The sequence below is a fragment of the Elephantulus edwardii genome, unplaced genomic scaffold (genome assembly GCF_000299155.1).
Source record: "Elephantulus edwardii isolate Elephantulus edwardi_28Jun2011 unplaced genomic scaffold, EleEdw1.0 scaffold00457, whole genome shotgun sequence".
NCBI classification, from domain to species: Eukaryota; Metazoa; Chordata; class Mammalia; order Macroscelidea; family Macroscelididae; genus Elephantulus; species Elephantulus edwardii.
The window spans coordinates 624,706-645,134 of NW_006400207.1; positions in this window are offsets into that span (position 1 = coordinate 624,706).

Below are 20,429 nucleotides of genomic sequence, written 5' to 3' on the forward strand. Positions count from 1 at the left end.
TTCTAAGGCTGGCAGGCCTGCTAGCAGTAGAACCCATGTCACTTTTTCCATGTCTCAACTCAGGGCAGAGCAGGGGCTGAAGGTACAGTGCAGAGGGCAGGTCTGGCAAGGCCACAAGGTCTGTCTTTTGGTGTCTTTTCTATAAAGTGTTTGCTTAACTTCTTTAATATATATTCTCTCATTCTTCATTATGCCTGGGAAGTTTTCTTCTAGTAATTCTTCCACAACTTTTCCCGTGCCTTTACTTGCTTCTTCCTCTTTTGGAATTCCAATGACGCACATGTTATTTCTCTTATGGTGTCCCACATTATTCTTAGGTTTTCTTATTGTTCCCTCCATTTTGATTCTGCTTTTTGCTATAGCAGATCAGTGATGAAAATTTTAGCTTCTATTTCACTGATTCTGTGTCCCATTTATTCAACTCTGTTCATGTGCCTCTCCATCATACTGACAGCATCTGCAGCATTGGACCTCATATTTTTGGATCAGAATTTCTTTTTTCTGGAGACTCTAATGCTTCATTTATCTTAATTATTTTGGATTGGTTTTTGTAACTCTTCCTTGTTTTTGCTTGCAATGTCCTGTTATTCTTCAAGTATGTCCTTCACCCATTGAAAATATTCAGTCATTGTTCTTTTAAATTCTGTGCCAGAAAGTTCTACTTTCTGGCTTCAAGAAATCCATTGGTACTGTGCAACTTTTTGTGGATGACATCTTGCTTTACTCTTGTGTAGCTTGTGAGGTGTCCTGTTTCTTTTGTTAAGATGTTGTTGTAGGATTTTTCATGTTTAAGGTGATGATAGGTTCTTGATCTAATGTCACTACTACAGAAGAGGGCATAGTTATGTAGTACTTGTGTTCTCTACATTCCTCTTTGAACTTCTGGACCAAGTGAATTGTCCGTTTATTGCCTGTGAAAGTGGCCTCTTCTGTTGAATGGTTGTTACAGCAAAGTCAGACAAAGGTGCTCTGGATTAAAGGCAGTTAGATGACTGGATGTGAGGAGGTGCTAGGCTGAGGGCGAGAGGGGGATAGGCAAGGCAGGCACTAGCACCAGTGTATGTTGGGTGGGCATGTGCTCAGGACGCCACACGTGGGGACTTCACTCAGGTTGTAAGTGTCTAGGTTGTGCTCAGCCGGGGTGCTACCTGCCTGAGTGGGCCCACACAAGGAAGTCACTCAGTTTGCGGATGTCTGGATCGTGCTTGGCAGGGCTACCTGCCCAAGTGTGGATGCGGGGGACTTCATTCAGGTTGCAGATGTCTGGCTCGCGCCTGGCTGCGTAGCTTCTGGGTAGGCACTTGCAAGGGCCTCTTTCAGTTTGCAGCTATCTCTCGTGCCTGATGGGGCTATTTTCCCTTGTGGGGACCAACAGAGACCTCATTTAGGTTGTCGTTGTACGGCTTGCATAGGAAGGGCTGGCTTCTTGGTGGTCACGTGTGAGTACTTCGGTCAGGTTGTCTGGCTGGGGTGCCGCAGGGGCGCAGGGCCTGCTTGCAGTCCAGTGGGGCTGGCAGTCCACCCCCAGATGTTAAGCTGCCAAGTCACTCATCCTCAGCACATCAGTCTGTCTGTGTAGCTTTCCTGCACCCTATCTTTTTCTATTTTCTGATATACTTGGTAACAATTCTTCTCTAAATGTCTGATAAAATTCACTAGTAAAATACTAGTCTAGGGCTTTTTTGTAGTTGTAATTTGAAGTTGTTTAATTACTTGTTCAATTTCTTCTTTTGTAATAAGTGTGTTCATGTGTTCTACTTCAGTCTGTGTCAGTTTGTGTAACAGCTTTTGAGTTTCTAAGTGTTAATGCATTTCCTCTGTTGTTGTTATGTGCCATCGATTCACTTGAGACTCATAGCAACCCCAAGTATCTGAGCTCTTTCCTGTGCCAACCTCATGATCTCTGACTAATTGAGTATAGTTTTCCCTAATACTCCATTGCTAATTTTTTATTGCAGTTGGTTCTGTTGTGAAATTTCCCTTTCCATCTCTTCTTTGGATTGTGTCATTTCTTCCTTTTGTTAGTTTTGGTAGTGGTTTGTCGATTTTATTGACTTTTTCAAAGAACCAACTTGATGGTATTGATAGTTTCAATTGGTTTTCTGTCTTCTATTTATTTCTGTTGTACATAGGGTTTTCAACAACACCCTATGTACAACAGAAATAAATAGAAGACAGAAAACCAATTGAAACTATTAATACAGAACACTTGATTGTTCTAATGTGAAACTTATACTTGGACCAGGAGGCAGTTGTCAGAACAGAGCAAGGGAACACTGCATGGTTCAAAATTGGGAAGGGCATACACCAGGGATGCATCCTATCTCCATATCTTTTCAACCTATATACAGAACAGATTATCTGGGAGGCTGGGATCTATGAGGAGAAATGTGGGGTCAAGATTGGTGGACAATTTATCAGCAACCTGCGTTACGCAGATGACACAACCCTGCTTGCTGAAACTGAAGAGGACCTGAAGCGCCTGCTGGAGAGGGTCAAGGACTGCAGCCTACAATATGGATTGAGGCTCAATGTCAAGAAGACAAAGATTCTCACCACTGGACCAATTGGCAGCATCAGGATGGATGGTGAAGAGATTGAGATTGTACACAGCTTTAGTTTGCTTGGCTCCATAGTCAACAGTCTTGGCACCAGCAGCCAGGAAATCAAAAGGCGCATTGCCATGGGAAAGTCTGCTGTTAGGGACCTCTCCAAAGTACTGAAGAGCAATGGTGTCTCTTTGGAGACTAAGGTGCGTCTGATACAGGCTTTGGTCTTCCCAATCACTTGTTATGCATCAGAGAGTTGGACAATGACCAAGGAGGATAGAAGGAGAATTGATGCCTTTGAGCTGTGGTGCTGGAGAAGAGTATTGAGAATACCATGGACTGCTAGGAAAACAAACAGATTTGTCCTGGAAAGGGTTAAACTGGGTGGCTCCTTGGAGGCAAGGATTCTGAAGCTCCCTCTAACATACTTTGGACATATTGTGAGGAGAGACTGGTCCTTGGAGAGGGACATCACGCTTGGGAGGGTGGAGGGACAGCGCAGGAGAGGAAGGCCCTCTATGAGGTGGATTGATTCAGTGACTGGGATAATTGGGATGGGAGTGTCAGAGACGGTGCGATTGGCACAGGACAGAGCGGAGTTTAGGGCTGTTGTACATAGGGTCGCTATGAGTCGTAGGCGACTCGACGGCACATAACAACAACAACAACAACAACGTTTGTTTCTGTAATAATAATAAATAATACAATACACAATAATAATATAATAAATAATAATACTAAAATTAATAATAATAATAATAATAGCCTAATCCAGGCCATGATCTTCACAATTACTTGTTATGTGTCCGAGAGCTTGACAGTACTAAGGATGACAGAAGAAGAATTGAATTGAGGAGGGTCTTGATCATATCAAGGACCACCACCAAAACAAATAGGTCTGCCTTGGAGAGGTTAAAACAGTTTTTCCTTGTAGGCTAGGGTTCTGAAGCTCTGTCTCACTTTGGGCATGTGGCCAAGAGGGACTGGTCCTTAGAGAAGGACATCAAGCTTGGAAGAGTGGAGGTACAGCACAGTAGAGGAAGACCGCAGATGAGATGGATTGATACAATAACTGGGGCAATGGAGTTTGGTGTGTCAGAACTAGTGAGACTAGCTCAGGACAGGGCAGGTTCAGAGAAGCTATACATAAAATCACTAGAGGTTGCTGGTGAATTGATGATACATAACAACAGCAATTTTTACAATTTCATTTATTTTAGAGGTTGACAGGTTTTATTGTTGTTTTTCTGCAACTTGTTGGATGTACTGGGTTAAAGAATCAGTTTTCATTTTTTTCTTCTCTTTCAATGTGTTTGTTTATTGCTATTACTTGACCTCTGATGACTGCTTTGATTGTTTTTCAGATATTTTGATAAGTTGTGTTTTCATTGTCATTTGTTTCAAGAAACTTTTTAAAAAATTTCTTCTATTACCCACTCATGTTCAAGCAGAGTGTTGTTCTGCTTCAAAATGAATTTTTTTTTCCCTCTCCCTCCTTTATCCTTTTATTATTGATTTCTAATTTTGTAGCACTGTGGTCTAAGAAAATACCTTACATTATTCCATGTATTTAAATTTATTAATGATTGTTTTGTGACCTAAAATATGATCTATTCTGGAGAAGGTTCCATGCATGATAGAGAAGGACGTATACTGAGGTTTTGGGGGATACATTAGTCTGTATATATCCATGACATTGAGTTGGGTGTGTCCGTGGTATCTTCAGTATCTTGGTTGAGTTTATTTCTGGTAGTTCTTTTCTTGAGAGTGGTATACTGAGATCTCCAACTACTATTGTGGTGTTTTCTATTTCTCTTTTTACTTCAGTTAATGTTTGTTTTTTGTATTTTGTAGCTCCATCATTTGGTGCATAGATATTTATTATGGTGTTTCTTCTTGACACTTAAAGTGTTATATAGTGACATTTCTTGCCTTTTGTGATGGTTTTTATGCTAAAATTTATTTTATACGAGATTAACATCGCTATTCTAGCTTTTTTCTGGTTGCCATCTCCTTGGTAAACTTTTTTCCACACTTTTATTTTTAGTCTTTCTTCACTTTTCAAATGTGTCTCTTACATATTGATGGGTTTTGGTTTTTATCTAATCTGTTACTCTTTTTTCCTTCATTCGTGCATTTAAACCATTCACTTTCAGTGTAATTATTAAGAGACAAGGTTTCATTGTTATCATTTTGTTGAGTCCTTTTTGGTGGTATTGCTTGTTGCTTTGACACATCCTGCTTTCTGTGACATTTCTGTAAGAAGTATTTTCCTCAGTATTTCCTGAAATGGTGGTCTGCTTTTCTGAGAATATTTTGATCTCTCTGTCATATTTAATGAACAGTTTTGCTGGTTACAGTATTTTTGGTTGACAGTTGTGTTCTTTGAGTGTTTAATATATATAATTCCACTATATCCTTCCTTGTATGGTTTCTTCTGAGAACTTGGCACTTAATCTTATTTGTTCTCCCTTATAGGTTTCTCTTCTTTTTGCCCTATCTGCTTTCAGAATTATCTCTTTATCTTTGATTCTGGTAAATTTGACTATGATATACCTTGGTGTTTTTCTTCTTGGGTCTATTCTATATGGTGTTCTGTCAGTTTATTGCATATACTCTTATTCTTCATTATTCCTGAGAAGTTTTATTCTAGCAAGTCTTCCACAACTTTCCCAGCTACATTTCCTCCCATTCTTCTTCTTGTTCTGCAATTCCAATTATGCTCATGTTATTCCTCTGGATGATGTCCTACATTATTCTTAGGCTTCCTTCTTTTTCTTTCCTTTTTGATTTTGCTTTTTATTCTAGCAGATCAATCCTGAGAATTCTATCTTCTGTTTTGCTTGTTCTGTGTTTCATCTTTTCATATCTGCTCATATGTCTCTCTAACATGTAGACAGCATCTGAGACACTGGTCCCTCATATTCTGAATTGCAGTTCCTTGTTTTTCCATTTTCTAATGCCTTGTTTGTTTTATTTGCCCTGTCTTGGATTAGTTTTTAAGTTCTTCTTGGATTTTGCTTACTGTTGTTATCATGTACCTTCAAGTCACTCACAACTCATAGTGATGATCCTAAGTACAACAGTTCTGCACTATGCTCTATCTTGAGGCAATTTCATTGTCTCCAAAACACCTACCTCCATTGCCTAATCACTCAATTAATCTTGTCTTGAGTCTTTCTCTCATATGCTGTTCCTCCATGCTTGCAAGCATTATGTCTGACTTCAGGGACTGGTCCCTTCTGGCAATATGCCCTTAGTATGCCAGACAGAGTATCAAAATTCTTGCCTCCAAGGAGAAGCCTGGCCTCACCCTTTCCAGGACAGATCTGTTTGTTCTCCTAGCAGTCAATGGTATGTTCAATACTCTTCTCCAGGACCATGACTCAAAGGCATCAATTTTTCTTTTATCTTCCTTAGTTATTGTCCAGCTCTCTGATGCATATCAAGTAATTGCTCAGACAATGGCCTGGATCAGGCACACCTTAGTCTCTACACTGACAACCTTGCTCTTAAATACTCTGGAGAGGTCCCTGACATCAGATTTCCCCCAGGGTATTGAAGAGCAAGGATGTCAGTGTAGAGACTAAGGTGCTGGTACCAAGAGTGTTGATTGTGGAGTGAAGCAAGCTGTAATTGTTAATAAATTCAATCTCTTCTCCATCTATCATGATGCTGTCAATTAGCCCAGTGGTAAGAATCTTTGTCTTCTTGATGTTGAGCTTCAATCTATATTGAAGACTACAGTCATTTCCTTTCTGCAGCAAGTGCTTCATGCCCTCTTCAGTTTCAGCAAGCAAGGTTTTGTCATCTGTATAACATAGGTTGTTGATAAGTCTTCCTGCAATCTTGATGCCAAATTCCTCCTCACAAAGCCCAGCTTCCCAAATGATCTGTTCTGCATACAAATTGGAAAGATATGGAGACAGGATATATCCCTGACACACTCTTTCCCTGATTTTGAACCACTCATTCTTTCCTTGCTCTGTTCTGAGGACTCTTCCTGGTCCTAAACGTATGAAACATAATATAAATGAAATAATGTATAAAACACAATGCATATGAACAAAATATAATGTAAAAATTTATTTTATGAAAACCAGTAAGAATTTTTTTTAAAAAAGTAAATACCGAAAAAAAAGGGCCAACATAATTTTCAATGGAGAAAATCTAAAGGTATTCTCCTTGAGAGCAGAGATCAGGCAAGGATGTCCACTTTCACTTTCTATTCAACATTGTATTGGAAGATTGGAAGTACCAGCTAGGGCAATAAGACAAGAGATGGAAATAAGAGGCATAAAAATTGCCAACAAGATAGTAAAACTATCACTATAAGTAGACGATATGATTGTGTACACAGAAACCCCCCAAAAACTCAACAACAAAAAATAATTAGTGCAAGCAGAAAATTTTGTCAAGTGGCAGGATACAAGATGAAGATAAAAAAACAAACAAACAAAACTAAATCAGAGAGTTTTCTCTACAGCAACAAAGAAAACACAGAAAAGGAAACAGAGTAATACCATTTATAATAGCCAACCACATGATGTGTTACTTGGTAATAAATCTAATTAGAGACACATGAGACCTTTATGAGGAAAACTACAAAACACTGTAAGAAACAATAAGAGAACTAACCAAAAGAAAAATATTTCCTGTTTATTGAATGGAAAACTCAACCTAGTGAAAATGACAATCCTACCAAAAGCAATCTGCATGTTCAACACAATCTCCATACAGATATCAAACTCATTTTTCAAAGAAATAGAAAAGGGAGTTAGGAGGTTCCTTGGAAAGGAAAGGGGTCTTGAATAAGTAAAGCTCTTCTAAAAAATAAAAATGAAGTGGGAGGCACAGCACTCCCTGATCTCCAAACTTACTACAATAGTAATCAAAACAGCATGATACTGCTTCAAAGACAGACAACTAGATCAACGGAATAGAATTGAGAACCCAGAAATTTACCTATTTGTTGACAGTTAATTTTTATTTGCCAACCAGTTAAAATCTATCAATTGGGGAAATGACAACCCCTTCAACTGCTGGCAAAACGGCACTGCTACCTGCAGAAAGCTGAAACAGGATCCGCATGTCACACCACACACAAACTTTAACTTAAGGTGGACCAGAGACCTAAGGGTAAAGACCTAGAAATCTTAAGAGACAAAATGAGATCAAACTTAGAAGCTGTAGCTTACTGTATAAATTGTTGTTGTTGTTAAGGGCAGTCGCAGGGAACTCATAGCCACCCTATGAGGAGAGTCCTCGACACTTGGGTGCCTTTCATCCTCTCTCCAGGTTCATAGGGTTTCCGGAGGCAATCTATTATGGAAGTGGATGCCACTCCTCCTTCCAAACTGTATAAATACACTTGCAAATATAGCCAGAAATGTTTAGTCAGGCAAGAATAAAGTCATTGAATGGGAACGTCTAAAAATTAAGTAATAAATGCATCAAAACTTTTCCAACAGAGTAAAAAGAAAACTTACAGACTGGGGGAAAAAATTTGACAATGCTATCTCAGACAATTGTCTCATAATAGAAGTTTACCAAATATAAAAGAGCTTCCATAAGAAAAAGTCTGATTAACCAATTACAAAATGGACAAAAGCGATGAAAAGACTTTTCACAAAAGAAGACTTATGGATAGCCATCAGACACATGAAGAAATGCTCCAAATCATTGGAAATCAAGAGAGATACAAATAAAAATAACAATGAGATTTCATCTTACTCTAGTAACAGTAGATAATGTTAACAGGACAGCAAGCAATAAATGTTGGAGAGATTTGGAGGGATTAGAATTTAAAAGTGGTACAACCATTCTGGAAGAACTTTGGTATTTCCTCAAAAACTGGACATAGAAATCCCATATGACCCAACTATTCCATGAACAGAGATTTTTACATCAAGCAAATAGATTGAGAAATTGTGTACATTCACACAATAGAATACTATGCAGTACTAAGGAATAATGATTTCACAAAATACTATATAACCTGGGAAAACATTGTAAGATCATTATTGCAAAAATAATAGGGAGGTCTGGCAGCCTGGTGGTACGAAGCTCTGCTGGAATCCCAAAGACATGTGGTTTGAATCCACCAGCTACTCTGCAGGGGAATGGGCAATCTCTCATTTAATTAACTGCCTCTGAAAACCCACCAAGTGTCAGCTATGCAACTAGATGGTACACACCACCACCACCAACATTGTAAAAAATACAAGGATAACTAGTAAAATGCTTTTGAATGTAGAGGAAAGGATGAAAAAAAGGCAAGAGTGGAAATTACTAGGATAGCAAAGTCTATTTGGTGGATGAGAGGGGGCAGTGAAGGAAAAGGAAAGATTCAAAGGGACTAAAAAAATGGGTAATAATACTCATAGACTAATAGTAATTTTAAAAAATACTGTGCATATGGATGATTGTATAAAACACAATGTAAATGAAATAAAAACACAATGCACATGAATGAAACACAATGTATATTAGTTATTGTATGCAAACAAATTTTTGGAGAGAGTAGAAGCAAAGGGATGAAGATGTGCAGGGATAGGAGGATTTATATAGGGCTGTACAATTTTATGGGGGTGGGGTGAGGGAAATTGAAAGAATTTGTTCTTAAAAACAATGTATTTGAATTTTGTAAACAAACTAGTAGAAAATGGGGAAAAAATTAAAAAAGAGGGGGGAAAAAATCTACCACAGGAGAAAAAGATCAACTTTGGACTTTGTGGTCTTTGTCACCAGGCATGAAGGGCTTGAAAAAAACCTTTCAGTATTTGAAGACAAGGTAAACCCCTGGCATCCTAGTGCTGAACAGCACTTTGAGAGCAATAGCAGATCGAGGGAGCTGGCAGTGTGAACTAAGGAGCTTTATATCCTCAAATCCATATTACAGAAAGAATTGAAATCTTCTGAAAGCCACATCTGTGTATTCTTCACTAGACGTCAGCAAGAAGTCTTATGAACCCCAAACCCTGATTTGTACAGATGAAAGCCAACACAAAATAGGAAATGACTATACTATAGCGGCCCTTTACTGCCCTGTGAAACATTTCAGAAACGATCATTCAGAGATCACTGTGCTATTTTGTGAGCTCTTTAAAGGATGTGATAAATAAAGTTTTCCTTGTTAAAAATCTTTAGAAAATCAGTTTTCATGTAATCTGCTGTTGTGAGTTTCCAAAAAACTATGAAATACTCTGAATATAGACACAAATAGGACAGTTTTTTTTCTTCTTCACAATTATGACGCTTACTAGGGAAGTTAGTCGGACACAATTTCAGTTGGCAATAGGATAAAATTTCTCAATCAAGACAGCTTTGAAAGTGTGCTCCCAGGTCTTTGAGACTTTGGCCTCATGATATTAGGCCAGTGATACAAAGTTCTTAGATGTGCCAGTTAAGGCTTTCGCCCGTCAGCCCTCAAACAAACTTGAATGAAGGTTTCTAGGGTCAGGTTTGTCACGTATCAGGTTTTTGCTTCCTTGCTGTGGCTCTTACTGCTGCTCTCCTTGTAGGTCTAGCTGGCACAAGAATCTCTGGCACTGAATGGTGCACCACATTCTCTGGTTCTTTGCTAGTAGAAATGTTCTCAAAATCTGAATCTGAATTGTCATTGAATCTGCTCAATTCAGTGACAAGACTAGTCAATTCCCTTGTGAATAGCCTAACATAATCATATAATAGAGTAAAAGTTAAGTCTTGAACAATAAATACCACAACTACATACCCCCCCTCCACTCAGGACAATTATTTTTATTTATTTTTTTAAGAGCAAGGTGAATATAAATATGGGAACATCTACATAGCATGCATGAATAGCAATTTTGAAAATCACTACATAACTTGGGAGAGACTGGAGAGAATTACGATAAATGAACTAACTCAGTCTTGTAAGGACAAATACTGTATAAAACCATTATTGTAGAAATAGATAACTAGTATGAGGATCTAAAGGGGGGAGGGTAGGAGCAGAGAGGTGAGGATGGGCGGGGGTCGCACAATTTGATGGACAGAGAAAATGGTGGATAAAGGAAATGGGAAAGATGCAGTGTGAAAAACAATGTACTTTCTTTGTAAGTAAGCCAGTATATACTACAAATTTTATTTATTTATTTTTAAATAATGGAAAACAGTGGCCGTTTTTGTCCTTTCCAATCACCAGCAGGTGGCGCAAATTCACTGCCGATGCAGAAGTGGAACCTTTCTATTCCCGTGGAGGATTAGGCATTAGGTATGGCTCAAATATAAGGGTCAGTTATTTAGATGTTTGTCTTAGTGTATAGAGTACGTTTTGATGCACCCAGAACCCATATGGAAGCACTCTAGGGAGACTAAAAGATAATGTACCTCAGTACCCATTTGTTTTTACTGCCTTTTGCTTACCTTGAACTTTTAATTGTCTTTACAGGGAATGGTTTCTAACTATGAAATGTTATGTCAGACGTCCTGTATAGAAAAAGAGATTTTAAAAAGGAGGGACCTGCAAAAATATAATTTTTAAAAAGAAGTGGTAAGATTCTATCTTTTAAAAAAAAACAAAACCAAAAACCCAACAAACCCAATAACTCATTTACATGTTATACAACACCTGTCATCTTATTTCTTGATGCACACAGTGCAGCTAATGAGACAGACCTGGATCTGGATTAAGACTGGAGAAGGAAAATTTTAAATATCATAATATAAGAAACTTAACAAAAAAGAATTTCTAATAGCTTCAGACAAACATTCAAAATTCAGAAAAAAATTGTTGGAGATTCTAAAAAATAACAAAAGAATTATTAATATTCATTGTAGAAAATATATGTTTTGGCATTAAATATATGTTTATGAGCAGGTGCTATGACTTCACCGATAAATGTTGAGTCTACATTTTGAAATAAAAATAAATCAACGTTCATCTGTGAAGATGATGCAGGGTGTAGAAGACTCAACAAGACTGTTTAAAAAGAAAACAAAAACCTGCTATTAACAATACCTTCATCACTGGTTGTGAAAGGAACAGCAGAAAATGAGGACTGGCTTAAAGCCATCATCCCCGGATGCTCAGGCAACTTTCCCGAGTGTTAGGAGCATTTTTCAGACAAGAGACATCTACTTGGAAGATAGGTTTGTATTTTTTTGTTTTGTTTTAAATTATTATTTATCATATAAAATAATATCATATAAAATTATTATATCAGCTGGGGCACTTATAAACGTCCCCCTAAATCTTTTCAATACTGGTAGTCTAAACAAAGAATTTTTACAAAACAAAGTCAAGCAAACTACAAAATTTCCAAATATTTTAATAAAGAAAACAAAACATGGACTCAAAAGAAAGTTTCAACATTTTCAAAACAGACGATCCAAAGAAAATGCGTTCAATGTGCATTTAGAGGTCAGTATGATTTTTCAAAGCGAAATCTAGCAGCTTTAACAAGTAGGTACAGTGAAAACAATGTAATTATTCTTCTTCCCTAACTAAAGTCTATCTTTTAAAAAATTAATTTACTCTCGGTATTGCGGGATTACATTTCATTCAACTTGTGTGTTGTTTCTTGGAATTAATTTTTCTTGATCTGTTTTTCAGAAGAAAAAAGGGAATAAAAGTGGAGAGGAAGAAAGAAAAAAGAATTAAAAAGCAAACTTGTCAGTTGCTGTAAAAATATTTTCCTTTATCGCGCCTGGAGGGCAAAGAACTGAATTCAGAAGGGCTGCATGCCGCCCCCACCCCCACCCCCCACCCCCCGCACAGCCCATACCCAAACCTCTTAAACATATCTTCTTAAAATAATCTGGACTCCAAAGGCGTCTGGCAAAGCCACTTGTTTTTTATTTGGAAGAGGGATGAGTCCTGGGAAGCTGGCGGGCCAAGGAGGTGGATGGGTCGGCTTTTTTGGGGACCTTCTGAGCCCTGCGTTCTGCGCTCTGCTCTCCTGGAAGCCCCTTCAAGTACCCGCGTGCAACATGTATTCCAGAAGCCTGCGCCCAAAGGGAAACCTGTTCTCATTTTATGACGCCTTTTCTTTCTCTGAACAATATTTGGGCGTTTTGTACCTAAGGATATTAAAGATTTAAATACAAGTTAAGATTAAACAGCAGTGTCTGTCAGCCAAAGGATTGATCGGATCTTTCCGTCTTCCACCCCAAAGAAACCTTTCATTTCTCCCCTATTTCCCCAAAAGAGTTAGAGGGAAAGTGCTGGACACAGTTTCAAGAAATCATCTTGCTCCTGCTGGTTCTAAACAGCCTTGGGGTAGTGAGTGAGGCTGCAAAGTGATTTTGGCCCCTTTGATCCAGCATTGGAGCTGCCAGGCCTAATTGCAAACCAGAGAGATGGTTTAAGGGTCCAAGTGTCTCTACAGGCCAGCGTGTGACCCCGTGTGCTCTAGGCCACAGGCAGGTCCAGGGCTACAGGTTGCCGAGGAAGAGAAAGAGCAGAAGCAAGGCCTCTGCTTTTACTTTTGCAAGGAACAGGAGACCTGACTGGACAGAAGCAACTGCTGTGACGCTCTGTGCTGTCGGTTTGGTTTTTTATCCACGGGAATCTCAGGGGCCACTCTTGTGTCTGGGATCCCTGTGGGTTTTGGGTGAGGGCTGGACACGCTGTCCCCGCGTCACAGGCCCTCTTCAGCCTGAATCTGAGAGCCCAAGAAATGCGCACACCCAACTTCGTGCATTTTACCAACAACAACAACAGGGGCCCTTATGCCTGGGACTGGCATTTTAAGATGGGATTTCTCGGCCCAGCTGCCTCATAACCTCAGTACCTCCAAGATCCAGCTACCAGAGCCAGTGGGCAGAGATGCCTGGTGGTGACCAGATTGGAGAATCCGTCACAGCCGACAGCATGGTTGATGAAAGAGGTGCTTGCTTTTCTTTCTTTATGTGTGTTGAGGATTGGGTAACTGGGGCCCGGTGGAAGGTGATGGGAGGTTAAAAAGCCTTAGTCCTCTGATAAGGGCCTCACTTCCTTTTGGTTTTGTGACCCTTTGTGCTACATACCAGGCCAAGAGAAGTCTGCCAATCACTACCATTTTCATAAAGACCAGGTTGTCACAGCAACAGGGACATGACAGGCTGGTATCTCTCTTGTGCTCCAGGGGGCCCCAAATAGGATTGAACCCAAAGATCAAGCAATTGGTTTCCTATTTTAAACTGGTAATAACTCACAACCACTTGTGTATACATATGCTTTACAGTATTATGAGGCAACTTCTAATCCCAGAGAAGATAAGCCTGTTTTCTAGTAGGGTTTATTTTAGAAAACCCTATGAGATCCTCCCTGGATGACCACCACTCTCATCTCTTTTTCTTTGAAACACAAGCGGGGTGACTTTTGTCCTCCAAGATTTCTCTTACTATCCATCCTGTAGCAGCTGCAGGTATCATGTCTTTTCATTAATTAATCTTACTAGCTCAAAGTAGATACTTTATTTAGTGCAAACAAAGACACCTCTCTTTGGTATTCAGTGGAAGTGCCAGCTGGAACCAGAAGTTTGCTCATTTTGGGGGGATATTGGCATTGGACATGGGTTCACCAGAATCCTCCCTGCTCACTTACCTTCTAAAACACAAAGCAACCTACAAGGAATGAAAATATTTCTCTCCTCCTGGCATTCATGCTTAAAATGAACTATGTAGTCGTGGGAAAAGGATATGTGTGGTGCGTGTTGTCCTTTATGCATGTGTCTGTGAAGTGGAAAGAAGGAATAAGTGTAACCTCCTGGGGCAGCTGGACAGTTATGCTCACACCAAAACCAAGGGAAACTCTTGAAAGAGAGGGCTAGAAAAAAAGCTGAAACTGCCTGGGAAATCAGAATGCAAATAGCCCTGGAATAATCAGCACCACCAACATCTGTCACCAAAATGGTTTCCTTCTGATTAGTAAGAGAAATTGTTTCTCCTGTAAACTCAAAACAAAGGAATAGGAATGAGGGACTTGCTTTTACAAACAGAATTCTCTAGGTCTCTGTACTCAGCTTTCTTAAAAACAAGAAAAAAAATGACACAGACATGACTTTGCCACTTTAGATGGAAATTAATAGCTTATTGAGGTAAGTTAGGAAGACATGTCTTACATACAGGGTAACCGAGGCCCATGGAACTTTGAAATTGACTTTCAGGGGAAACTTCCAATTAATAAATACTATCCTGGAACCACTGTTACAAAAAAAGTTCATTTCTTTCCTTTCATTCAGCCTAAAATTATTGAACACCTGAAATGTGGAAGACAAATTGCTTTGTATTATGGAATGAGGGGTCTCTCTCCTAAAACAGTATGTCTTTTATGAGGTTCTGTGACAAGCGCACATCAAAACAAATAAAACAAAACACCAAGCCAGTTTCTGTTGAGTGAACTCCTACTCATGTTGACTGCATCCATGCCAGAGTAGAACTGTGCTACATAAAGATTTTAATGATCAATTATTTGGAGATAGATGACCATACTGTTCTTCTGAACATTTCTGCATGGGTTGGAACTGCCAACATTTTAGTTACCAGGCAAGTCGCTCAGGGAATCCAAACAAAGGCATGTTACTGTTGTTAGGCATCATTGAGTCAACTATGGCTCTATGAACTACAAATACAAGCCTGCAGCATGATTTCTTTTTCCAAGGACAGGAGACGTGAGTCCTGGGAGAAAAATCATACTGGGGGGGGGTGGGAATCATACAGCAAAAGAGAAAACAATCTTCAATGAGATAGATGGACTTGAGCATGGCAGAGAGGGTGAGGACAGTGCAAGAGAGAGCAAGATTCAGTCATTGACAGTTTTCAATCTTTTCTTCATCTATTATGATGTTGCCTATCTAACCAGTGTTTAAAACTTTTGTTTTCTTAACGTTGAGATGTAATCCATATTAAAATGATATTTTAGAAATGTATTCTTTGATCTTCTTCAGCAAGTACTTTAGGTCTCCTCATTTTCAGCAAACAAGGTTGTGTCATCTGCATAACGTAAGTTGTTGATGAGACTTCCTCCAATCCTGATACCATATTCTTCATCATGTAGTCCAGCAACTCAAATAATTCTCTCAGCATACAAATGAATAGATATGGAAGAGAGAATACAAACATGATGTACACCTTTCTTAATTTTAAATATCCTTGTTTAGCAAGAGCACAGCTAATAGTTATGGGATTCTCATTCTTCTCAACCCAGTACTTTTCTTCTTAAACACCCATTTTAATTTCTATATCATTATTGACAAAGGACATCAGAAAAAGAGAGCTGAAAGTTATTTCTCTACAACTTTCAGGTGATGGTGCAATGTTTAGACTGATTTAATATTTAATTTTTTTTTCTTAGCTATTTCCAATGTTTGCTTGAGAATGTTCTGGAGGCAGTTGTCTGGGTAATCATACAGTGAATGCAGGCAAGAAGGAAAATGAATAGAGAATATGGCATTAGACTGGACATTAATGTCTAGAGTTTCAGTCCTATTTCTGACTATATGACTGGGTGACTGGCTACACTGGGAGGATTGCTCTACTTGAAAATGAAATGAATTGGATGATCATGAGGATTCTTTTTTTAGGTGACTGGATCATTGATGGTTATGTAATTCTCTGAGTTTCCAGTTAGTTTCTTATAATCTAAACAGAAAAGAATGTTTAGGTCAGATGATTTAGAATTCAGTCTGATTTTCAGCAATTTCATGTGTATTGAACTTTACATGTATTTTTGAAAGCATCATCATATTCATTCTCATTTGGTCTGTAGAATTACCAGCCAAAGTGAGTAAGCCGGGATTTTATCCCCAAGTGCACAGTTTATGATAAGATTTTCTATTCTTGGAGGCCCTAATACATAGCCCAACCAGATTAAATGAAATGTTTCATTTAAATATCACAATCTTGTTAGTACGGTTATCTTCATTTTGCAGATAATAAATCTGAGACTCATAGAAGTTGTGACTCACTGAGACAGGAGATCTGTCAATGACTTGCTTCTTCTCCCCGAGGTCTCCTGGGTGGTTTTAGCATCTATATGGTAAGGAGTTGTACTGTCAACCCAAAGTCACATAGTTAAAATCCATCAGCTGCTCCATGACAGAGAGAAGAATAGTCTCTTCCGATGCAATTTTCTGCCTCTGAAAACCTGCTGGAGGTCAACCATGAGTTTGGTTCTAACTTGAAGACAACAACATTCTAGCCTTTGACCTCCAGGACAGCAGCTACATGTACACTACAGATCAGGGAGAAGAGTGCTGGAGCCTGCACTATCAAAGATTTTTCCTGACACTGGTTCCACACTGCCTATCCCCAATCCAGAGGCAAGCTGAAAGCCTGCCACCATTCCCTGGACTTCAAGGACTGAGACTTGACCACACATTCTGAGACTCAGGTTTGAGAGAATAGAGGTAACAGCCCTACCGATTTTGTCCAGCCCAGGTCCCATGCTCCTCACCTCTGACCGGCCAGTTAAGGCACAGGGTAGACCACCCACCCACGTCCAGTGGAAAGCTTTCATTGAACCTTTGAACGTCATCTTCCTCTGAACCACAGAATAGTGGACTCCCTATAGCTGGACAAAGGGAGAGAGCCTGCCACACAAGAACAGTTAGATGCGGTGTTTGCTGCTGGAATAGGGAACAGAGCCACTCATGGATAACCAGCAAAGAAGACTGTTGTTGAGAAATAGACTAAGATGCAACAATTAAAATCTACAATTCTATTAACAATATCATAAAGATAAAGAACCAGCAGCCACCTACACAGATACAACAGAAACTTCTCCCTTCATGCATATCCAGAAGACTCTCAAAGAATGACAATATTAATCAGGTTCAAACATAAAAAACCAAAACAAACTTTTCCTAAGGAAGCAGACCATCATGGACCAAATGAATATCCCAAAGATTAGAAGGCAGAGAAGTATTCTGACTTTAAATTCCAAGAATTTGCAAGCAATAAAAGAGTTACAAGAATAAAAAAAAATCATCACAGGACAGAGAGGATACAACCAACACAATACTAGACACAATAGAAAACCATGAAAATAAAATCCTGAATAGCAACTCAGATATAACAGAAATTTACAACATGTTTGAGAGACAAAAGAACAGGATTGAAGAGGTGGAACAGAGAGTCAGTAAGATAGAAGACAAAACCCTCAATCTCAACCTCCTAGAAGAAAAAGCAAAGAACAGATGAAGAAAAATGAAGAAAACAAAAGAATCATGTAGGATGACATAAAATGAAACAACGTATGTGAAATCAAAGTTCCAGAACAGAAGGGAAAAAGAAAAAAAAAAAAACCACCAAGAAAATTGTGGAAGTGATACTGTTGTTGTTGTTGACTGCAGCTGAGTTGAACGTGACTCATAACAACTCTATGAACAATAGACCTAATGCCTTTCCATAACTGTCGTCAAGTTCATAGAATTTCCAGAGGCATATGGTTTAGAAACTGGATATCACTCCTGCTTCCAAACCTGTTTTACAACAACTGGGAGCTCCATGCAGCCGGTACCGAGCGCAGCCGGAGAGCTGGAATTTGAACCACACTCAGGACAGCTGAGTCACAGCCAAAGACACCAGGCAAGCCACTGTGCAACCCACCCACCAGGAGCAAGTAGGGGCCAACTGTTTGCCACCCTGTGACTCTGGAGGAACAACCTACCGCCATGTGATCCCGGAGAAGCAACTGCCAACGACCACCGAGTGACCCCAGAGGAGCAATGGCCCACCACTGCGTGACCTCCCTGTGGCCCAACAGCCCCCACTGCAAGGCTAGCTGCAGCATAAACTCTCAGCAACACCCAAGTCCCCCCAGCCTCCCAGTGGTTATGTCCCAGCCCCATGCCCCTGCACCTCCCAGCCTTGTACTTTCCCTCTCTCCTCCCCCAGAGCTCCACAACCACACGCCTCTGCCCCCGCAACAGCCCTGTGACCCCAGTAGCACCAAAGGGCCACTAAAAAGTCTTTCATGCTGCACAGAGACCAACCAACCCAATAAGCCGCGGACAGTAGGATTTCCTATCAGAACTTCTTTTGCAGAAGTTCCTTTTGGAGCCACAGGAACACTAGCCACACAGATCCAGCCATTGCCCTAAGCCACCAGCTGAGCTGCTGTGGAAGTAATCTGGCAGGAGAAAGGCTGGAAGGCTCCTGACTGGGTTTTCTGGGGCACTGCTGATTACCTGGGAGAACATCCAAGGGCAAGCCCACTGGTGGGGAATTTGGCCAAGCTCTCTTGGGCCATGCTGACTGCCCAGGAATGAGCCAGCCACTGGTAATCTGTCTGATCTTTTGTGGACTCTGCAGACCAGGCAGAGGCTAGTGGGTCAGTGGGAATTTGACTTTGACTTTTCCAGTCCCATTGGACCCAGGACACTGCTTAGGCAGGGGCTGCTGCGTGAGTGCCACTGGGCAGGGAGACTGAGTAAAAACCACTGGGTGGGAAATGGACAGCAGGAATTTGAGTGGGGACCACACTTGTGAGTACACCCAGACAGCTGAGGTCCCATGCGATCACCCCAACCCTGTGCCTGCCTCACCCCATTTGGCTCAACACTGGTGCCTACACATCTGGGCAATCAACTTGCCTTTAATTGGGAGCATCTTTACCTGTCTTACCAACAAGAGGTTGATCTCACAGGCTCTGAACTGACATTTCCCTGAAGTCAGAAGTTCAGAGAAACACATAAGTGAGGTAGATGCCCAACTGACTTATAGAGCATTGTCTTCAGATCAAGAGCATATCAATGTCTCGAAGAAAGCAAACTGTCCCACACAATACACAAAGGTAAATCAAGATGTCACCCCCAAAGGGTGACCCAGTATCAGTGGATTTCCTGAAGCTAGATAGTCTGATAGCATTTTCTCACAGAAAATTTAAAAGAACAGTTGTTGAACATATTCAGTGGTGAAAGACAAACTTGACAAATGACAAGATACTACAAGCAAAACCCAGAAGGAACCAAAAAACAAAAACAAAAACAATGCACAACAATGCAGAGAAAACAAATGAGGCATTACTGGCACTGGAAAAACAAGAATCCACTATCCAAAATATAAAAGGCCCAATGTTTCAGAAGTTGTCAACATGATGGAGGGACACATGAGCACAGTTGAAAAGACGGAACACAGAACCAGTGAAATTGAAGACAGAATTGTCACCACTGATCTGCTAGAGCAAAAAGCAGACTCAAAAAAAAAAAGGAAAAAGAAGAAAACCCAAGAATAATGTGGGACACCATCAAGAGAAATAACATGTGCATCATTAGTATCCCAGAAAAGGAAGAAGCAAGTAAAGGCACTGAAAAAGTTGTGGAAGAATTACTAGAGGAAAACTTCCCAGGCATAATGAAGACCGAGAGAATATATATTTAAGAAGCTCAGCAAACACCATATAGACTAGACCCCAAAAGAAAGACATCAAGGCATTTCATAGTTAAATTTGCCAGAACCAAAGATAAGGAAAAAATCCTGAAAGCACCAAGGGAGAAACAAAGAGTAACCTATAAAGGAGAACAGATAAGATTAAGCACCTATTTCTCAGCAGAAACTATGCAAGCAAGAAGAGAGTGGAAGGACATATATCAAACACTCAAAGAACACAATTGTCAACCAAGAATATTGTACCCAGCAAAATTATCCATCAAATATGAAGGAGAGAACAAGATATTCCCCGAAAAGCAAAACCTAAGAAAGTTTGTAAAAACAAGACCAGCATTGCAGGAAAGACTCAGAGATGTCCTTTTTTCAGACATACCACAGAAAGCTGCATGGTCCAAAGTAACTAGCAACAACACCAAAAAGAACTCAACACAATGAGAGCAATAATTTTTTTTAGGATTTTTGCATCAATATTCATGAGAGATATTGGCCTATAGTTTTCTATTTTGGTGCTGTCTTTTCCTGGCTTTGGTATCAAAGATA